This window comes from Adiantum capillus-veneris, chromosome 21, assembly GCF_014529385.1.
Source record: "Adiantum capillus-veneris isolate H3 chromosome 21, ASM1452938v2, whole genome shotgun sequence".
NCBI classification, from domain to species: Eukaryota; Viridiplantae; Streptophyta; class Polypodiopsida; order Polypodiales; family Pteridaceae; genus Adiantum; species Adiantum capillus-veneris.
Window position 1 is genome coordinate 32,296,622 of NC_140951.1, and position 19,331 is coordinate 32,315,952.

Here is a 19,331-nt window from a genome sequence, read left to right on the forward strand (position 1 = left end):
CGTAAAAAGCCAAACAAGCTGGAAAAAATAGTCTCTAGTGTCTTCCAAGAGCTCGATAACCAGTCAGGCAAGAAGTTGAAGGCTTTGTGCACTGACAATGGAGAAGAGTATGTCTCCACCGAGTTCAAGAATTTTTGTAGCAAAAGAGGAACCTCTCTGTGTCCACCAAGTCTTTCTTATCCTGTGGATCTATCATTTTTTAGTTGTCATTTGTGAGCCCTTGTATTTGCTAACGTTTTCACTTGATGAACTTGTTTGTCAAGGTGAATTCATTTTCAAAAATTTACTTTATCCCCGTATCAAAGGAACAAAGAGATTCTTGCAATATCCAAGTACCATTTCCTAGTGAGAGGTGCCAAAGAAAAGAAAGGAAGATGTGACATACCTACTACCTTTCAACACTGTAATGGTATTTATTGCTTGATACATACTTTCCCCATGGGTTTCATCAGATATTGTACACATCATTCTAATCAAGGACAAAGAGATTTAGAGCACATGTGTAGTCCACACAAGTAAGCTTTTAATGATTTGCAACACCAATGTTGACAAGGGTAGTTAATATTCATGTCAACCCTACAAAGGTGGATGAGGGATCCAAGCGGTCCAGGTCAAAGATCTAAAGAAAGTTACTTGAAAATACTACATCTCAATCAAAGAAAAAGACAAGGGCCAAAGTAGTGAAGAAGACGTCCGAGTCTCTCCTTCCCTTGCCATACTCAGAAAACCGAAATGGAGTGACACATGTCTCACGACCATCTCGCTCTACATCCACTTATGTTTCTATTGTTCTTGTGGTTGGTTCCTCAATCCTTGCCTTGATCCCCACAAGAGTTGCCTCTTTGATAGACTCTTCTCTTCTGGTTACCTCTATTGTCTCTTCCTCATCAACAACTCTCCCTACCACTTCCATATTTACTCCTACAAAAACTATTACTTCTCATACACCACTTTTTGTTGCCTCATCACCTCTTCTTGCCTCATCTTTACCTATCGACCATGTTCAAAGCTCACTTGTAGTGCATGTTTAGAGCCCTAGACTAGCTATCACTTAGGTGGGATCTGTGGTACATATTGTGGCAGACTCAACTTCATTGTTCAGCTATCTGAGAAGAACTTACACGATTCCAAGAACACTATTGCTACAATTAAGCTTGGTGCCAAGAGGTTGGTTGCTACTCACTAGCATCATTCAACCACTTATGCTGCCATGGAGGGATCCTTGCACGTTTTCAAGAGCACCATAGCATACCACGCTGCTACCATCTTTGCTTTATGTCAAGCTTTGTGGGTGAAATCTCATATCATTGATGATTTAAAAGCTCAAGTTTAGATGTTTCATGATATGCTATAATAGGGTGATATGGACACTCAACCGCCACAACAAACCAAAGATTACTAGCCACAAGCTACTGTGGGATATTTGTAGACTAGTCCAGTGAGATAGCGAGGTCACTCTTAACCTCCCAAGTCAAATATGTCTTCTCTTTTCTATGCATATCACTCAATGATACGAGAATATACCCCTTAATGGGGATATAGGGTTGAAGAATGTTCCGAAATGACTAAGATTGTGTTTAACCATGCAAAAATAAAAGGGTTTTCCTACATCTCTCTTGTAAATAAACCTAAGTGGATTAAAAAAGCTAAATCATCTCGCACCTCTCACTTCAATGAGAAAAAGCTTAACAATAGCATTATTTGGCTTCTGGACAATTGTTCAGTCCAATTTGGCGGTCAATGCTATAACCAGCACCTTGGTATCCCTATGGTCTTTTCCTGATCATCCCATATGTGTAATTTATACCTAACCTTTTTTGAATAATAATGGTTTCTTGAGACCATGGGGAATTGTTAAGGCGGTTACGCCGCTAGCGGAAGCTAAATAGCGAGAACTCAACCAACAACAGAATTTGTCGGACGAGGACGGAGCTTGACCCGCAGGCGCATGGAAACAACTAGGTGGGTGTCAAATCACCTACTCGACCTTCTAATGACAATCACTACTAAGGAAATCAAATCTAAGTTCTAAAATACGCAAGTGATCGAAATCCGTACTAAGAACGAATGCTATACGAAACAAGATCTAGAATCATTGAATCGATCTCAAACTCAAGGGGAAGTCTATACACTAGGTAAGAACAACACCCTAAAGACTTGAACTGCAAAATCAACCTATAACCACTCCATGCGGTAAACGCGTATGAAGACAGGCCAAAAAATACAGGTGATCGAAACTTGACCCCGATGGTACTAATGTGTAGCTCTACTCGTTGTGGTTCTATAGATATGCTGCACGCTCAATTCCGACACACGAGTTGGAAGAAAACTCACATCGAAGCTCATAGGAACTTACCACACATAGAAGCCGATAGCGCGCACTCTTGGTATCTGTGTGTAGCTCTCGCCGTTGCTAACACAATGGCGGTGTCGCTTCTCCAATGGCGGCTCCGTAGCTCGCGTAGCAAGTAGATAAGACTCTCACTCTCTCTCTCTCTCTCTCTCTCTCTCTCTCTCTCTCTCTCTCTCTCTCTCTCTCTCTCTCTCTCTCAGACACAGTCACGGCACTCCAAAAAACTCACTTTGATTAAAAAAGATGTCCCTTAGGTTACAAAAACTTTGGCTTATATACCTCAGCCTTGGAGGTGAGAACATCTCTAACTAATTACATCAGCAAGTGAAATTACTTCGGGATTACAAGCTGGAAACTCAATTGAGTCCCGTTACTTAATGAATGGCTCAAATCAAAATTAATGTCGGAAAGACATTTATTACAATCAATGGTTACAAAATGATGAGTGTGAGCAAAAATGTGGGTGTGATCATCTGTTGGCTCAACACTCCCCCCCTCCGCGTTCATGTCGTCCCTGACATGACTTTTATGCTTGGTCAATAAAGTCCTGTCGTCTTGAGCATCTGCAAATGTGATTCGTATCGTAGGTTGCCGATGGTCAAGGTTGGGCCGAATATTATGCTTTTGTGGGTGAAAAAGCCGGTGTAGAAAGCTTCTTCGAATGTTTGCATGTGGAAGCTAGGCAAAAACATATTCCTTTGGTATAGGAGGTGTAACACTTTTGGAGAAGGCTGCAATGAAAGATCGTACATCATATCAGTCACCGTGTCGGCCGTCGATAGTAGACTCGAGGTCGTGGCTTTATCTGGCGCGAACACTTCAATGCAAGCTAAGAGAGTCCTGCAGATTTTCTTGAGCATCTGACATGAAAGGTCAGGAGAGCCAGTAAAGAGCTTGATGGTGCCCGTTAGGGTTTTCACCATGTAGGCTTTACCTATTCTCTCTCCTGCCTTTGGTCCTGGCATCTTGGGATAATTAAGCCAATTTGGCTTCTTTTTTGCAATCCTGCCATGCTCTTTCCAGTTTCTGACTCTTGGCACTGGGCAGAAGGTTGCATCCTCCCGAATCTCCTTTGGTGCCTCCACCAAGTAGATGAGGTAGGCTGGGTATTTGTTCAGCCAACCTTTCCTCCATCTAGGTTGTGAATCTACTATCTTCTTTGATTGTTCCTCCTTTGTGATGTCGCCTTCGTAAAGAGCGACATACTGCTCCTCCTCTATTCTCTTTTTCGTCTTTAGCACTTCAAATTTCATCAAAGGGAAAGGCAGGCTGGGTTGCATCCACTGTTCATGGAGCACTTTTGTGTCTAGTCCCTGAAGTCTAATGGAGATTAGGAGTCTCCTCTCCCATTCCATTTCCGCCTTGGCACTCTCCTCTACTCACTTTTCTATTTGGTCATGGAGCCTTTGTTCTTCTTCTTCAGAGATTCTTGAAGTCGAGGCCACCTCTTGAGCTGGGGCTGGATCTTCAATTGTGGTTGCCTCTCCAGTTTTTGGTAGCTCTATGGCTGCTCCACTTGATTCTTCTTGTGGTGTCTCTGTCTCTCTTCTTTGTTGCTCTTGTAGATCTTGGAGCTGTTTGCGGAGGGCCTCATTCTCTGTCGGTAGTGTTTGATTTTCTAATGTGAGCCTCTCCTCTGCGGCCAATGATCCCTCCGTAATGTGCAACCTTTGCACTTGCTCTAATCTTAGCTCTCTTTGTAAGCTTCGGACCTGGTCTTCCAACACTGGTACGATAGCTCCCTCTTGTTCGGTTCCTGCTCTGCTAGATCTAGGGGTAGACCTGAGTCTAGTGATTGTTCTTTCTTGGAGCTCGACTCTTTCCCTTAGCTCAATGAGCTCATCCTTAGCCGCCTCCAACTCATCCTCTATCCGCTCCCTTGCTTCCTGTGCACTTGTTACTTCTCTTGAAGCCTCGGCTAGTTGGAGTATCAAGCCGTCTCTCTCGTTTTCCGCGTCATAGAGTGATGCTTTATGACTTTCAGATTCAGTCATAGCATTCTCTAATTTTCTCTGCAACTCCGCTTCCCTTTGTTTGGCTGTCTCAATCTCTACTTCTTTTGCCTTGGACCTTTCTTTTATCTTGTTGAGCAGTTCATGCACCATGTGCATGTCTTTTTCATCATCATCTGTCAACTCTAAAGCTCTTTCCGCCACCACCTCCACTGGCTTTGGCTCTTCTAGTACTTTCGGTTCGTCCAGTTTCTTTTCACTTTCTTTTTTACTCTTTGTTTTTTCCTCCGTTCATCTTGTTTTTGTAGGGTGATCCCATAAACTGCCTCAAGGGCCTCTTCTTCGGTGTATCCTATCTCTACCAGATCCTCATAATCATTTCTCTTTTGATGAACTGGATCTATCTTCTTTTCTTTGGTCTCGGCCTCTGGCTTTTCCAAATCATCTGTGTCCACCTCTACTGTGGTCTCCTCCACAATTTTTTCCGTCTTCTTAGGGCTTGGTACATCAGTCATAGAGGGATATCTGTCCTCAACTTCCTTGGCTTTCCCTTTGTCGGCTTGCCCATCTTTCTCTTAAGACTTAGTAGACTCATCTACTTTCCTTTTCCCCTTGTCGTCTTTTTTCAGCTCAGCTTTTAATTGTTGTACCTCCTCTTCAGTGTATGGCTCGATAGGTTGCTGCTCCAGAATAGCCTCTGACTCCTCATAAGCTTTAATATATTGATCGTATTGATCAATATGTGGCCTAGCTGAGCTAGTTCCGACTTTAGTGGGGTCTGGCACCCACTTTTCTTCAAAGTCACCCTTTAGAGCTCTTTCCGCTCTAAATTGCTCCACTAGTCTTTCCATTCTTGCCGCTTTCTGACTTTTGGTTTGCTTGGGAGCAACCTTCTTCTTTACTTTCTTCTTAAGCGGCTCGTCCACATCCTCTTCAGGTTCTGAAACTACTTCTAGTTTCCAGCGTGCTCTTGTGGATGCCCTCTTGGATACTTCGGGCTGTTCTTCCTCCTCGTCGGCTTCTCTAAGCCACTCATTCTGGGAGGGAACCTTTGGCCACTGATCTCTAGCTCCAATAGCTTCATAAGCTATTCTTGTCAGAATTTCCACTCCTCCTATGTACTTTGGCTTCTCGTTGTGCAGGGCAATTACTTGCTCGTGGATGTGTTGAACGTAATTCACCTCTTTTGGCATATTGCTCTTTAATGCCCATGTGATGGTGGTCGCAATGGCATGGGGTGGTGTCGTATACTTTTGCGGTCTTTTACTGCAAACATGAAGAAATTGGTTGTACAGTCGGCAAAGGGTTGCCACTCTTGGGTCCGCCATATCTCCATAGGTTGCATTCTGCTTCTTGGGCCCATAGACCTCTATGGCCTCCCTTCTTTCCCTGACCGAGCTCCCTTTGTTGTGCAGCTTCAATGCGTCTGCAATGAGCTGTGGAGTGATCTATACTTCTACTTTCTCTCCATCCATGGCTGTCAATGTGGCTTTTCCATCCTTCTGAATGGATGTTGCCAACTCGTACACTCTTCTTGTATCCACATCTGATGGTCTCGAGGTGAAGAAACTGTGCAAGTCTGCCCTTTCCAGGTACCTGCTGATGTCTTCTGACCTGCTATAATCTACCAATTCCTGTGGGATCATCGGTACATCCACCGCTTGCCCTTGAGGATCTCTGAAAGTCCCTTGGTAGATCTTTATTCCCTCTTTCTCCAATACTGCTTCCTCCACCCAAGTTTTGGTTGGCTTGAGGGTTTCTGTTGGAATGTCAAAGGGTTCCGCTTCTGCAAGAGCATCTTTGATTGTCGGTCTTTTTCTCTTCGTTGCCGATGACTTGGCGGAATCCATGGATCCTGTAACTCCAATTTTAGAAGTTAGCGTCTTTTTAGTACTGAAAGCCGAAATGAAGCTTTTAACTATCCAAATGACTTGAAAATTGAAACATGATCTATTCAGGGCCTAAGGATGCAAGGTAGGTGAAAAAATATGCAAAATGGGCTCAAAATCATGCTGGAGACATCATACGCATATGATGTCTTTTGTGTCAAAATGACTTCATATTGGTTGTGCTTGTAGCTGATAGTGTATACATGATTATCATATGCTTGGATTTGAGTTTGGATACCATTTGGTCAAGTTTTGGCCAATTTAGTCCAGTTCCGGCTCTTGGCAAAATTTTGAAAGGGAATTGGATTTTATGATCCAAATTGGATAAAACTTGGTGGTTCACTTTCAAATGGCATGTAGATCACTTCTGTTTGGTGGTTGAAGCCCTGAGGTGCCAAAATCACATAGTGAGACATCATACGCGTATGATGTTTTTTATTGTATTTTTGGACCAAATTTCTCTATAAGCTTGGATTTCGCTTTAGATAGGCTTATTCACTGGATTTATGAAGTTTGGATAGATTTTGGGCTAAAAATGGCTCTGGAGACATCATATGCGTATGATGTCTTTTTGATCAATTTTGCATGGGATTGGTTCTGTGGACTCCCCATGTACTATTGAAGGACTGTCTCTACTCAAATCTTGGTTTGGACTTGAGTATGTTGGATTTGGGCCAAAAATAGGCTTTAGGTGAAGGATTTTCCTCAATTGGGCTAATGGGGTGATCCTCTTGACCAAATGGTTCCAAATTTCATATGTAGCATGTATTAGATATATATAATGGATGTATGATGACAAATGAGCAGTTTTAGCTCTGTAAGTGCAAATAGACATCATACGCGTATGATGTCTTTTGTGTCAAAATGGTGCTTTTTGGTTCCAGATAGCTTGTAGATGTGTTTAACAACAATCCTACAAAGTTTCAATGAGTTTGGAGTTATTTTGACAAAATTAGGACCAAAAATCAATTTTATGGCCTACTTTGCGTTTTTTTTGTTTTTCTTGGGTTTTCTAACTCCAATTCTCATGATACTTGGTTCATAGGATGTGATTAACATGTGAAATGAGGCTATGCACTCAAATGTTGAAATGGATGTGAAATTCATGCTGTGAGACATCATAGGCGTATGATGTCTTTTCTTGAAATGTTGGTCTTTTTGTGCAAAGAATGCTTTGTGCTAGTGCCCTAAGCCCTGCTAACTAGTTTTCAACTTAAAAAGTCATCAGTTTAGCTAAAAAGCCCCCTTATAGACATTTCAGTCTCCGAAGTCGTCTTTTTGCCTTGGAGTTGAATTTCTTCAACTTTTCTTCTCGAGAGTTGCATTTCCAGCTCATTGGATATGTTGTGAAGCCATCTATTTGGTTGAACTTGACTTTGGCTCCCCGTTCTCCATCTTTCTCCTTTTGGTTGCCCGAAAGCGTCTTTTTCACCATCGGTAGGTGAATCAGCTTTCTTTTGGGTTTTGCTTGCAAACATAAGTCATCCATGTATATTTGAAGCTGCTTGTGAAGTTTCATTTCATTCGGTCGTCAATTTCAGCCGTTATGCCAAAATGACGCTTTGTGTGTCCGCAGCCGAATCGGTTGTTCCGACCTACTTTTGGTGGTCCAAACCTGGAGATACTCCATGGTTGCATTGCCCTCGATGTTGTTAAGCTTCCTGAGAAGTTTTGTGTCGTTTCGACAACTTTTTCCTGTTTGCCTCTTGCAGGCTCTGTTGACCTAGGGTTTTTCTAGTCGTTCTTTCTCGAGCTTTGAGTGTTAGAAACCCATCTTCTATACTAGGGTAACCCACCTATAAGTTCTTGCAAGGTTTGGTTAGGCGGTTGTGCCACTACTTAGCATTCTACTGCATTCCCCGTCTGCTCTTGTTTCTTGGTTTTGGTCAGTTTTCGCGACAAAAGTTAATGATAAGCATCAAAAGCTTATGGCAACGAGTCTACCTCTCATGTCTGGTGTCCTCTGAGCTCTCGTAGCAGTCGTAGAAGGCCGTAGAAGGTTGGATGCTCCTGTGTGCTCTTTGCTCTCTCCAAGAAGGTAATAGTGGAAATGAGCTTGAAAGTGATGTGAAAAATACTTAACTTCGGACTTCTCGGATCACTTGTTACCAAATTTGACATGTGCTCCTATCTCGTCGTGAAATGCACTTTAGGATTTGAAATTTCTCAATTTGGACTCCGTTTGACCTGTTTCTGAGAAATCTGTCCACTTTGCCAAAATTCTGTCATTTCGGGCTTTCCGCAACTTTTCCCGAATTGTACTCAATTTTTACCATGGGTTGCCCTTGTCATTAGGATCATCACCATCTATTCTTTTCTTTTTTTTGATCTCGTTTCACCTACTTTTTTATTTTTCTTTTACTTTTATCAAGAAAATCATAAAAAATAAAGGAAAATAGCAAATTGAAGCCAAAAAATTCCAAACATACACAATAAATAGCTGGTAACCCTGTGTATATGAATATACACTTATTTGTGATTTCTAAACTTGGATTACCACTATTTCCACTTTTTAGCTTCAAAAACACTCTTATTTAATGATATTTACACGTCTAGAGACCCAAATTCATCATTTGATCTCTTCTTGTTGCAAAACAAGGTATATAAGGGCATAAATATTATCAATATCCACAATCAAACATAAAAATTGCAAAATCATGTAAGACACTACCCTTGTAATATAATTTTTGTTTTTCTTTGTTTTTGTCGCTCGCTTGTAGCTGCTTTGTAGCTCCTGTATACCTGTATACCTCCCCCCCTCCTAGTCTGAGTCCTCTTGGACGACTATGAAGTGTCTGTGGACGAAGCATTGTAGTTGTTTTGGTCATAAGTTCCCAATGCAATTGTAGAGCGATGATACAACAGTCTTTCCAATAAAGCTGCTCTTTGTTTGATTGAAGGATTGGTGGTCGGGTTTTGGGTTGGTTTTGGCACTTCGGTAGTAGAATCAGTAGATGGATTCTTCTTTACCTTGTTGTTCTTTTTCACAATCCAAATCTGCTTCCGCTTCGCTTGTGCTTGCCACAAACTCTTTGCGACCCAAACCTGCTTTGTTCTTTGTGTTGATTTCCTCGCCTTGAAATACCTAGGAGTTTCCGTGGATTGTACTGAAGGGAGTTCTTGTTTACAAATCCTTGGGATCCAAATTTGCTTGCTATAGCTTTGTGCCGTCATGAACTTCTTTGGAATCCAGATCTGTTTCACTGTCCTTGATTGTCTGAAATCACTCTGTCGTCTGGTATTGAAGACTCTGTTTTCCACCTTTGTGTTCTCTGGCACAACCTTTTTTGGTCTCCATACCAACTTTGACTCCGTTTTTTCCCAAGGTTGAGCTGTTATATTATTGCTTGTCTTCCTTATCCAATGTTGAGAGTTCCTCGTCGAAGAGCAATCCAGTTGTATAGAAACTTTTGGTTGCCATTGCTTCTTCTTTTTTTCTAGTTGTTGTTTACCTTTGTTCTTGGATTCTTCCTTTGGAGTTGGCTCTGCTCCTTTGGTGAACATAACAGATTGACTTTCACCTTCGTATTTGATAAGCATTGATTTAGAACTCCAATCAATCATTGCATTGTATTGCTTCTGCCATGGTTGTCCTAGCAATAATGGATGTTGTGTAGCTTGGTCTTCAACCACGTAAAACATATGAGGATACACATACTGGTTAATCTGTATATGTAAAACTGTGCATCCGACAGTTTTGATTGAATTCTCAGAGTAACTCTTTAACTCTTGCTTGGTAGTTTGTAATTTAGTGTCATGTGTCAATTGTCTATACAAACTGAGTGAAAGTAGGTTAGTTTGAGCTCCTGAATCCAATAGTGCTCTGGCTTTGATTTGGTTGGTTCCTACTTTGCATTCAATGATGGGTTCTTCTTTGTCATTATCCATTTCTGTTATATTGACTACGTTTATTCGTATTGCTCCTTCATTGCGTTGTTTCTGACGCAGTAGTCTTCTTTTCTCCATTCTTTCCTTCGCCTCGGCTTGCGCTTCCTCCACAATCTTTTTCTTTTTCTGGACACGCAGCTTTTCTTGATGTATTTTGAGAAGCATGTCTTGGGTTAGCGGCAAAAGATACTTTTTCACTCTGCATCCACTAATCCAATTGGGCATTTCTTCTCCGTTTAATGTAGCAAGCTTGACGGCTCCACTTGGTGATAGATCTTTAATCACCAGAGGTCCCATCCCTCGCTTTTTAAGCTTCTTAGCATGCTGTTTCAGAGTGTAAACTAGGACATAGTCCCCAACCTTAAACTCTTTAGTCCGCACATGCTTATCAAAAAATTCCTTTTGTCGCCTTTTTTGAGCGTAGATAGAATCTACTGCTTTTAGGCGAAGCTCGTCTAGCTTTTCTTGTTAGATAGTCTGTAGCCACAACGATGTATTGTGCATGAGTCTTATATGCAGGAGGTGAAATGGGTCCGACATAATCAATCCCCCATTTTGCAAAAGCTCTTGCCCCCATCATTGGTCTAAGCGGCATATCATCTCTTTTAAGTGATACTTTGGTCCGCTGACAGTCATCACATCGTTTAACGTATTCCTCAGCGTCCATATGTAATGTTGGCCACCATATTCCTGCGGCTAAGACAAGTTTTGATGTCTTATCACCTGAGAAATGGCCTCCACCTACTCCTCCATGAGCTTGCTCCAGGATTATCACATACTCAGACTCTGATGCGCAAATCCTAAGCTGGTTGTCTTTACCTCTCTTATAGAGCTGATCTCCTATTAAATCGTAATCTCTAGCTTCTGTCTCTACAGATTTCTGACGAGCTTTTGACGTTCCTTCTGGGAAAGTTCTATTTGTGAGATATTCAACAATATACTGACTCCATTCCGGAGCTATCATTATCTGATATAATTTCGAATACTCTGCTGGCGGTTTTGATGAACATACAATACATACAATGACATATTCATGTACGCTTTCTTTCATTCCTAGCCAATAGACTCCCAATTGTAACAAATTCCTATATGTGTTCCTTCTTGAACAATGAAATGCACATTCCTGAACATGTGCTTCCCGCAGATATATATTATATTCCTCAGGATTGATGCATAGTCGTAAAACATGATCATTTTCCAATTGATACAACCTTCCTGCAACCAATTGAAGATTCTTGGATTGCTGAATAGCAATATGTTTCTGGTTGTATTCTCTTCTATCAAACTCTCCTCCATAGGTTAATAAGCTAACGACATTTTGAGACCACTTCGGTATCATTTCTATGTTGAACAAGTACGCGTCTGGCATGTCGTCATCTACTCCTATAGGGTCTTCTCCATTCGTCAATCGCAAAAGATGATCAGCTCTAAGATGTGTTTTTCCTTTCTTTACTACTACCGTGAAGTCGAATTCCAGTAAGATAATGAACCATCTCACTATTCTCCCGGTATTGCATGGTTTATTCACTACGTAGAGCAAGGCTTGGTGATCCGTAAAAAACACAAACTTGTTGGCTAGAAGATAATGCAGAAATTTCTTCACAGCATATATCATTCCTAATCCTTCTCGCTCTGTTGTGGTGTAATTCTTCTCTGCATTGTTGAGCTGTCGACTGGCGTAACAGATAGGAAAATCCATGTTTCCTTCTTCTGGCTGAGCCAGAATGCATCCTATTGCATATGCCGAAGCATCTATATGCACATGGAATATCTTCTCCCAATCTGGTGATTTCAAGACTGGAGCAGTAATGAGTGCCTCTTTCAATTTCTTGAATGATTCCTCACACTCCTCTGTCCATTCAAAGTTCACTATTAGCCTGTAAAGGGTTGGCCTATTATAGCGTACATGTAAATGAATCGTCTATAATATCCGCAATGTCCCATAAAGCTCTGTACTTGTTTCGCATTGGTTGGTCTAGGCATATCCACTATAACTTTTATCTTCTCTAAATCCGTGGATATTCCGTTTTGTGAGACAATATGTCCCAGAATTCTGCCCTGTCGGACCATAAACACACATTTCTCAGGATTGAGACAAATGTGATATGTCCTACATTTCTCAAATACTTTTCTTAGGTGTTCTAGATGCTCATCTCTCAGAAGAGAATGTACACATAAGTCATCCATGTATATTTCTAGAAACAACCTTAAGTATTCTTTGAAAGCATGCGTCATCAGCCTCTGGAAGGTTGCGGGAGCATTGGTTAGACCAAAAGGCATAACCCGATAAGCATAAATTCCCCACTCCGTTGCAAAAGCTGTTTTATGTTGATCTGCCGGTGCTATGGCTAGCTGGTTATATCCTGAAAAACCATCAAGAAAGGAGTATGCTGTTTTCCCTGATACACTCTCTAGAACATGATCAGTTATCGGTAGGGGATAATTGTCCCTGATTGTTGCAGCATTCACTTTCTTTAAGTTGACACACACTCGAAGTTTTCCGTTCTTCTTGGGTACCACCACAATCGGAGATACCCAATCGGTGTGTTCAATCTCGTATATGAATTCAGCTTCCATTAGCTTATCTATCTCTTCTTTGATTCGCTTAGCAAACGTATCATTATATGTGTATGGTCTCTGTCTGCTAGGCTTTGCGTTTTGTTTTAGTGGGATTGTGTGTTGGCATATCGATGGGTCAACTCCCTTTAAGTCCTTATAAGACCATGCAAACACGTCCCTGTACTCTCTGAGAAGACTCAAAAGTCTCTCTTCCTCGCCTGGAGACAAATCTGTGGCTATGTACACCAATCTAGGTGTCTCACCTGGCGCTGCTAAATCAACTTTTTTTGCATCCTCCGGTCCGTCATAAGATTCGTTCTCCTTTCTCTCTGGAATAGGTTGGGTTAATACCACCTTCCTATTCTCTATTGTGAATTTCATGTAGTGAGAGGGAACATCCATGTTTTCCTTGATTTTGGCATTTTCGTCCTCTCCACTCTCAATTTCTGTCGTCCAAACTTCTTTCAGAGTTTTCTTGAGCTCTCTGTACTTGTTTCTACGTTCTAACTTGGACTCCGTGTGTTCTCTGTTGCGCTTGTTCTTTTCTGATTTTTCTGTTTCAGTTTTCGTTCCATTCCTTTGAACTTGATTTATTGAGCCTCTTTTGTCTTTTCGTAAGCTCTTTTGATCATTGCCTCTCATTCTTCCAGAAATCTTGTCCTTAACACAATCTTCCGCCTTTACTAGCATTAGGAATTGATTTTTTCCTCTTATTCTAGGCATCGGATTGGTTCTAACCCCCTTTGTTTTTCTCTTTCCTCTATAGCGTTTCTGGCGTTGTTTAGTTTGGTTCGGAAAATCATAAAATTGGACATCCGTTATAGTTTCTTCGTTTCCGCTTGAATTGTCCGTTAACTCGTTGTCTGCTTCATTTCCCCACTCTGGATGATCGGGAATGTCGTGAAACAGCTCTTCTTCATCTTCCTTTTCCAGTGTATCATTCTTTCCAGTTTCTTTTTCGAGTATAGTTCTCATCATGAAGTACGGAACCACGTCGTACCCGTCCTTGTCGCAAAATTTCGTTGTGGGACCATCCGAAATTGCACAAACATCTAGGGTTGCTAGAATGTGTGTCCATTCTAATGGTTCAAGTGTGTCCTCTGGAAAGGGTTCTCCTATATAAGTTTCGTCTTCAATAGCCCTTTCTAAAACATATTCTTCTCACCTCAGACTTCCACATTTCGAGGCTCCACACATCCATAACTCCTTGGGCTTACCTAACCAAGCTGGAAATTCGAATCCCGCCAAAGTAGCTGAATCAAACTCCTCTACCAGTGTTCAGTTCACATCTTTGTAGCTATGGTCTTTCAGGTTCACACGTGTAGTGGTTTCCATATTTCTCAGGTATATGTGATCGTAGCCCCAATCCTGGACCATTTTCAACTGTCTCATGAATGGTCTTCCCAGTATGATATCATAGTTATTCTCCTTGCCAAAATCAACAATAGCAAAAGTATGTTCGTATTCAATGCCGCAAGAAGTCACTACGACTTTCTCTAATAACCCCAAAGGTTTCTCCATGTGTCCATCTGCTAATTGGAGTTTCAACCTAGTCTTCCTTATTGCTGGTTTCCCCCATTTTTTCCAGATTTCTTTTGTAGCAATGGCTACCCCAGCTCCGCTGTCTAGTATTGCCATCGTGTTCACTCCTTGGAATTCAACTGGTAAGGTTGTATTCCCCTCTTCACCTTCGCAATACTCTCCGACCTTGTTTAAGGGTACAAGCTTAGCGTTCTTTTGTGGTTTGCTCAGCTCTTGGATACCCTCTTGCAGTCTCAATGTTGGGTCTTTTATCCCAAATTTCTCCAAGAATTTTCCTACAGTGGTCCACATATGTGGTCTTAGCCTCAAAAGCTCAGCTAGAGTGATAGTGCATGTCACTGGTGTTGACAAGATCTCTATCAATCCTTGCGAGTCCATGACTTTTTCTGATGAGATTCTTCGTGAGGGAAGTGCTCTAATCTCGGATTTTGCTTCATACTCTCCTAAGTATGAAGGTAAGGTATTCAATGAATGAGGTTTTCTCTCCATTGTTCTAACAGAGCCCCCATCTCCCCAGTAAGATTGCAGATCCAAGTCCACTTGAGATCCTGCCTCAAATTCCACTATAAGACGATTCCTGATGTCCTTTTCCCAATTTGTCTGATTAGCTTGGCAACTTAGCTCGTTTGCAAAGTTTGCCTCTCTCACTTGTTTCCAAAATTCATTGTAATCCTCATCTCTTCCGTAAGACCTCTGTATGACTGGATGAAAACTCTCTATCTCCTGATCGGTTGTGTTCAATACTATGCGGTCATCCTTGTGTGTATTTTCAGGCTTTTGTGCACTGGGAGTCTTTTCAGCTACCCGTGAAATGATAGTCTCTTGCTGAATTGGGTTTTCCATTCCACAATTCATTGTTTCTCTTGGTGGTTCTAATAAGGCTTGTGCAGTCTCGATCATTCTCTGGCACATTTCAAGTCTCTGCTTTTCCAATTCCGCGTTTGGGTATGTCATCCACCTCTGTTCTTGTGTTTGGTTGTTCTTTAACCTAGCTTCGTAAGCTCTCATCAGTGCGTCCAATGGTTCGTGTACTTTGTCGACTAGCACTGATCCCCCTGAGCTTAAGCTCGTTGTTTCTTTGATACTCTTTTGTTTCGTTCTTTCCGGGCTCATCTCTCGTTTCCCGTTTTGACTCTCAAGTTTTTCTAATCTATCTTTAGTTTGCTTTAGTTCCTCAGCTAGAATAGCGTCTTCACGTTCTTTTCTCAACTTCATGCGTGCTTTTCAGCTTTCCATGTGTTTCTCTGACTCCGCGGTCCTTGACTAACCACTTCAGTCGCTAACTTTCCATTCTCAGGTTCTCTAGTGGTTTTCTTAGCTTGAGCTCTAGTAACAACTTGCGTTGGTATCAGAGTTTCATTTTCAGACCCACTGCTGGTAGGAATAGTTTCTAGCATATTCAATGTCGTCTTTTGCACTTTGTTTGGATTCTTTGAACAATCCTCAATGAAGTGAGTAACCCCACACTCAGTGCAATAAGCGTTAATTCTAATGATTTCCGTATGTGGACAAACATTCATCACATGGTCACCTCCACACTTGTAACAGGGTCCTAGTGCTGGTCTTGGTCCCACTTGATTCGTCCTTTGTGGATAGGATGGTCTTTGTCCTGTTAACCCTCCATGAGCTATGAACATCAATGTTCTTGCGTCCAAATTGTATCTCTCTTCATCAGAAGCACTTGTAACTGTTGGTATTCCAACATTCCCAATCATGCCCCATGGTTCTGGTTGTTTGGGTTCTTCTGGTGGGTAATACACAGTTGGAGACATGTGTGCACCAGATTCTTCATAATAGGCTTGAACAGGCACTAAGGCTTGTTCAACCTGATTCTCTAAGGTTGGTGCATATCTAATGCCCACTGGTCTTGCTCCTGGTAAAGGTGGTTGTTGTCCCAATACCGGTTGCGGTCTTTCTATCCCCATAGGTCCTGGTACATTTCCCGTTGGGTATCGAGGTACTGGATGTACCCGAGGTGGTGCTAATTGAGCAGGAGGTGCATACTGACGCTCCCTTACATACCCTTTGTTGTAATAGCACTCCTCTGTTGGATGGTTTGTCCATTTTTGTTCAATCGCACACCATTTCAGTGGTTTTGGCAATGGTTTTTGTTATGGTGCCATCCTTTTTAGAGCATCTTCTATCATTTGCTCTACATTTGGCATGGTTGTTGTTTGAACAATTTTTTTAGTGGTAGTCTCGCTCGCTACAGAGGAAGAGCTACTGGATGCAAAATCTGTATCCGCTGACACCTCTCCATAAACCGTACAGTTATCCACTAAGTACAATGCTTCTCTCGTTACTTGCTCGAAACTTGTACAAGCTTTCAAGTGCAAGTCCTTCTTGAGAGTGTCGTTTCTCAATCCTTCAATAAAGAGAATAGATATTCTGTCATCTTGTGGTCGTTCACGTACTGGACATCTCTCAATGTATTGTTTGAAGCGAAGTGAAGCTTCCTTCACTTTTTCGTGTTCTCTCTGTTTAAAAGCATATATTTGTGAGACCGTATTGTGCTTAATCCCTCGTTTTGAGAATTCCTCAGCAAACTCTCTTAGCAAATGGTCAATGTCATGGAATCCCCCTCTGTTCAGTGGTTGAAACCATGTCAATGCCGTACCTTCTAGAGGAAGACCAAATCCCTCGTATTGTGTATGGAAATCTGTTATCTGCTCAGCTCTTAAGACTTGCTTAAAGAGTGACACATGTGCATACGGATCTCCTGAACCACCATACTTCTTTGGCATACACTTGGCTACTTGAGATGGTCTCATACATCTATGGTCTGCTACCAATCTCATTGCTCCTGTGTCCCGGCTAAAGCTTTCTCTAGCATCATGGACTTCATGGATTACCCTTGTCGGTTCCCCTGCCCTGAATCTACTACTAGGAGGTAAATATGATGGTTCCGCTTCGAACCTTGGACCTGGAGTGGTATATGTGGGGATTGGAATTGCACTACCTCGATTCGTATCCATTGACTCTCTGGAATGTAATGATCCCATTGGTCCGGGCTTCGAGTACTGAGGTTGACTGAAAGAGTCAGCAACCTGAGTTCTTTGTCCTCCTGTTGTCATTGGGTTTTGCACTCCATTTGTTGGTGCTGGTCTTTGTGAGCTAGAAGTAACATAATACTGATGTAGTGGTCCCCCAAAGTATGTATATCCTTCTAATTCTTTCTTGCCCATTGTTGAGTATTGCCTCCCATACTTGTCGTAAGCGGCAATTTTCACTTCCGTTCCTTCTGTGTAGGTAAAGACATAAAGTCTTTTTTGGTCTGTCAACTCTCCGGTGTAGGGTTCTTCACATCTATAATAGAGATCTTGCTCCCCATTATTATATTTGTATAGCCCCACATAGATGTTATCAGTGTTGATCCTTGTAGTTTCATTCTCTCTTCTTAACCTCGCATTAGGGAAGTTCATTATTGGTGCTTTCTCCTCAAGTTCTTCATCTACTTTGGCTTTGGTGCCCATCAATCCCCACTTGTCCACAATGTTAGGGTTTAGGACTACCAAGTACATGGTACCCTCGTCATCTAGATATCTATCTCCGCTATAGCTCACAGGCACTAAGTCCTTGATCTCACTAGGTCTATCTTCTATCTTTACACAATAGCGGTCCATTCCATCTTTGTAGATCTTGGCACCTTGCTCATTGTCGTACTGATATTTTATGAACAATAGCTTCATTGTGGCGGAAGGGTTTGATGATCCTGCTGCCATATTTTCTCTGTTGTTCAGGTTCAAGTGTTCCAAGTGTTCGGTGAAAATCTCGTAAGATCTCTCCGAAGAAGTATCAGAAACACTTCCTTCAAAGATCGGCTCTAATGGTTGCACCCAACTTTGGTTTACACTTCCCTCGGTTGATATGACACTTGCTTGTTCCCCTTGTTTTGGTTGGTTATTCTGGAGATTCCTGCCCGATCTCAAATTCATCAATTCCCCTAAAGGACTTTAACTTTTCCATCTCGGCAATTTGTTTTCCCAAGTTTTTGTGGTCAGAATTGATCCAAACTGATTGATACTTGGTCAATTGTTTAATCTTGTCAGTTGGACAACTTCTGTTTCATCAAGTGAGAATTTTGTTGCAGTTATGCTGAAAAAGACATTATACGCGTATGATGTCTTTTTTCACAGATTTGGACTATTTTGGTTATGCTCACTCTTAGTAGCCCCCTTATGCTCTGTCCACTCACAAAATTCAGTTTGAACTCTGTTTAAGCAAGTTATGGTTGATTTAGACTTTTCTTGGCAATTTTTCGCTTTTGACTTGTTTTGGGTCAATTGTGATCCAAATGGGATGAAACTTGAAATATAACCTCTACACAGCTATTACAATGGATCTGTGTTGGCAAAGTATCAAAATATGTCCAAAATTAGGTCAAAGACATCATACGCGTATGATGTCTTTTTCATCAATTTGGGTCAAGACTTGATATTTATGCTTTCTACAGTGTTTGTAACAATCTTGTCAGGTCAGATATCAAAAATAAGCAGTGGATGTGCTAAAAGACATTATACGCGTATGATGTCTTTTGTCCCAGATTTTGACTATTCTTGGTTTTAAGCCTTCTCCAATGTTTATAATTGAGTTTCAAGTGTTTCTGTCAGGTTTGAATGTAAAAACAAGATCTGAATCCAAAATTTCCTGTTCTTTGCGTTTCTTGGGCTCCGACTTGTCTTTTTGGGTTTCTTTGAGTGTTAATGCTCTTGTTTAAAGTTGAAATTAGTGTATAACCCCCCTTTTGAACACTCTGGTAAAGTCAAAATTTCTATTTTGGTCTCTGTTTGGTCCTTTAGACATCATACGCGTATGATGTCTAAAGTTGCAGATTTTTCAGTTTTTTGGCACAGAATCCTTCCTAAAGCTTTCTCAAGTGCTCAGCAGCTCCCAGATACACAGAAAATTTCTCTGACTTTTGTTTATTGCAAGTTTCACTACTAACTCGACGGTTTAGTGATCTAACATGCAATCAACCATATCAAGCAAATACTCCAATGATTACTAGCTCCAGATCAGGATCAAATGAAGTCCTACCTAAGCTATTCCTAATCATAAAATGGGTTTGGTAATTGTGATTTTAAAGAGATCCACTGTCACTCACGAACTAGCAAATTCTTCTTCTATCAACAACTACTCAACACCAAC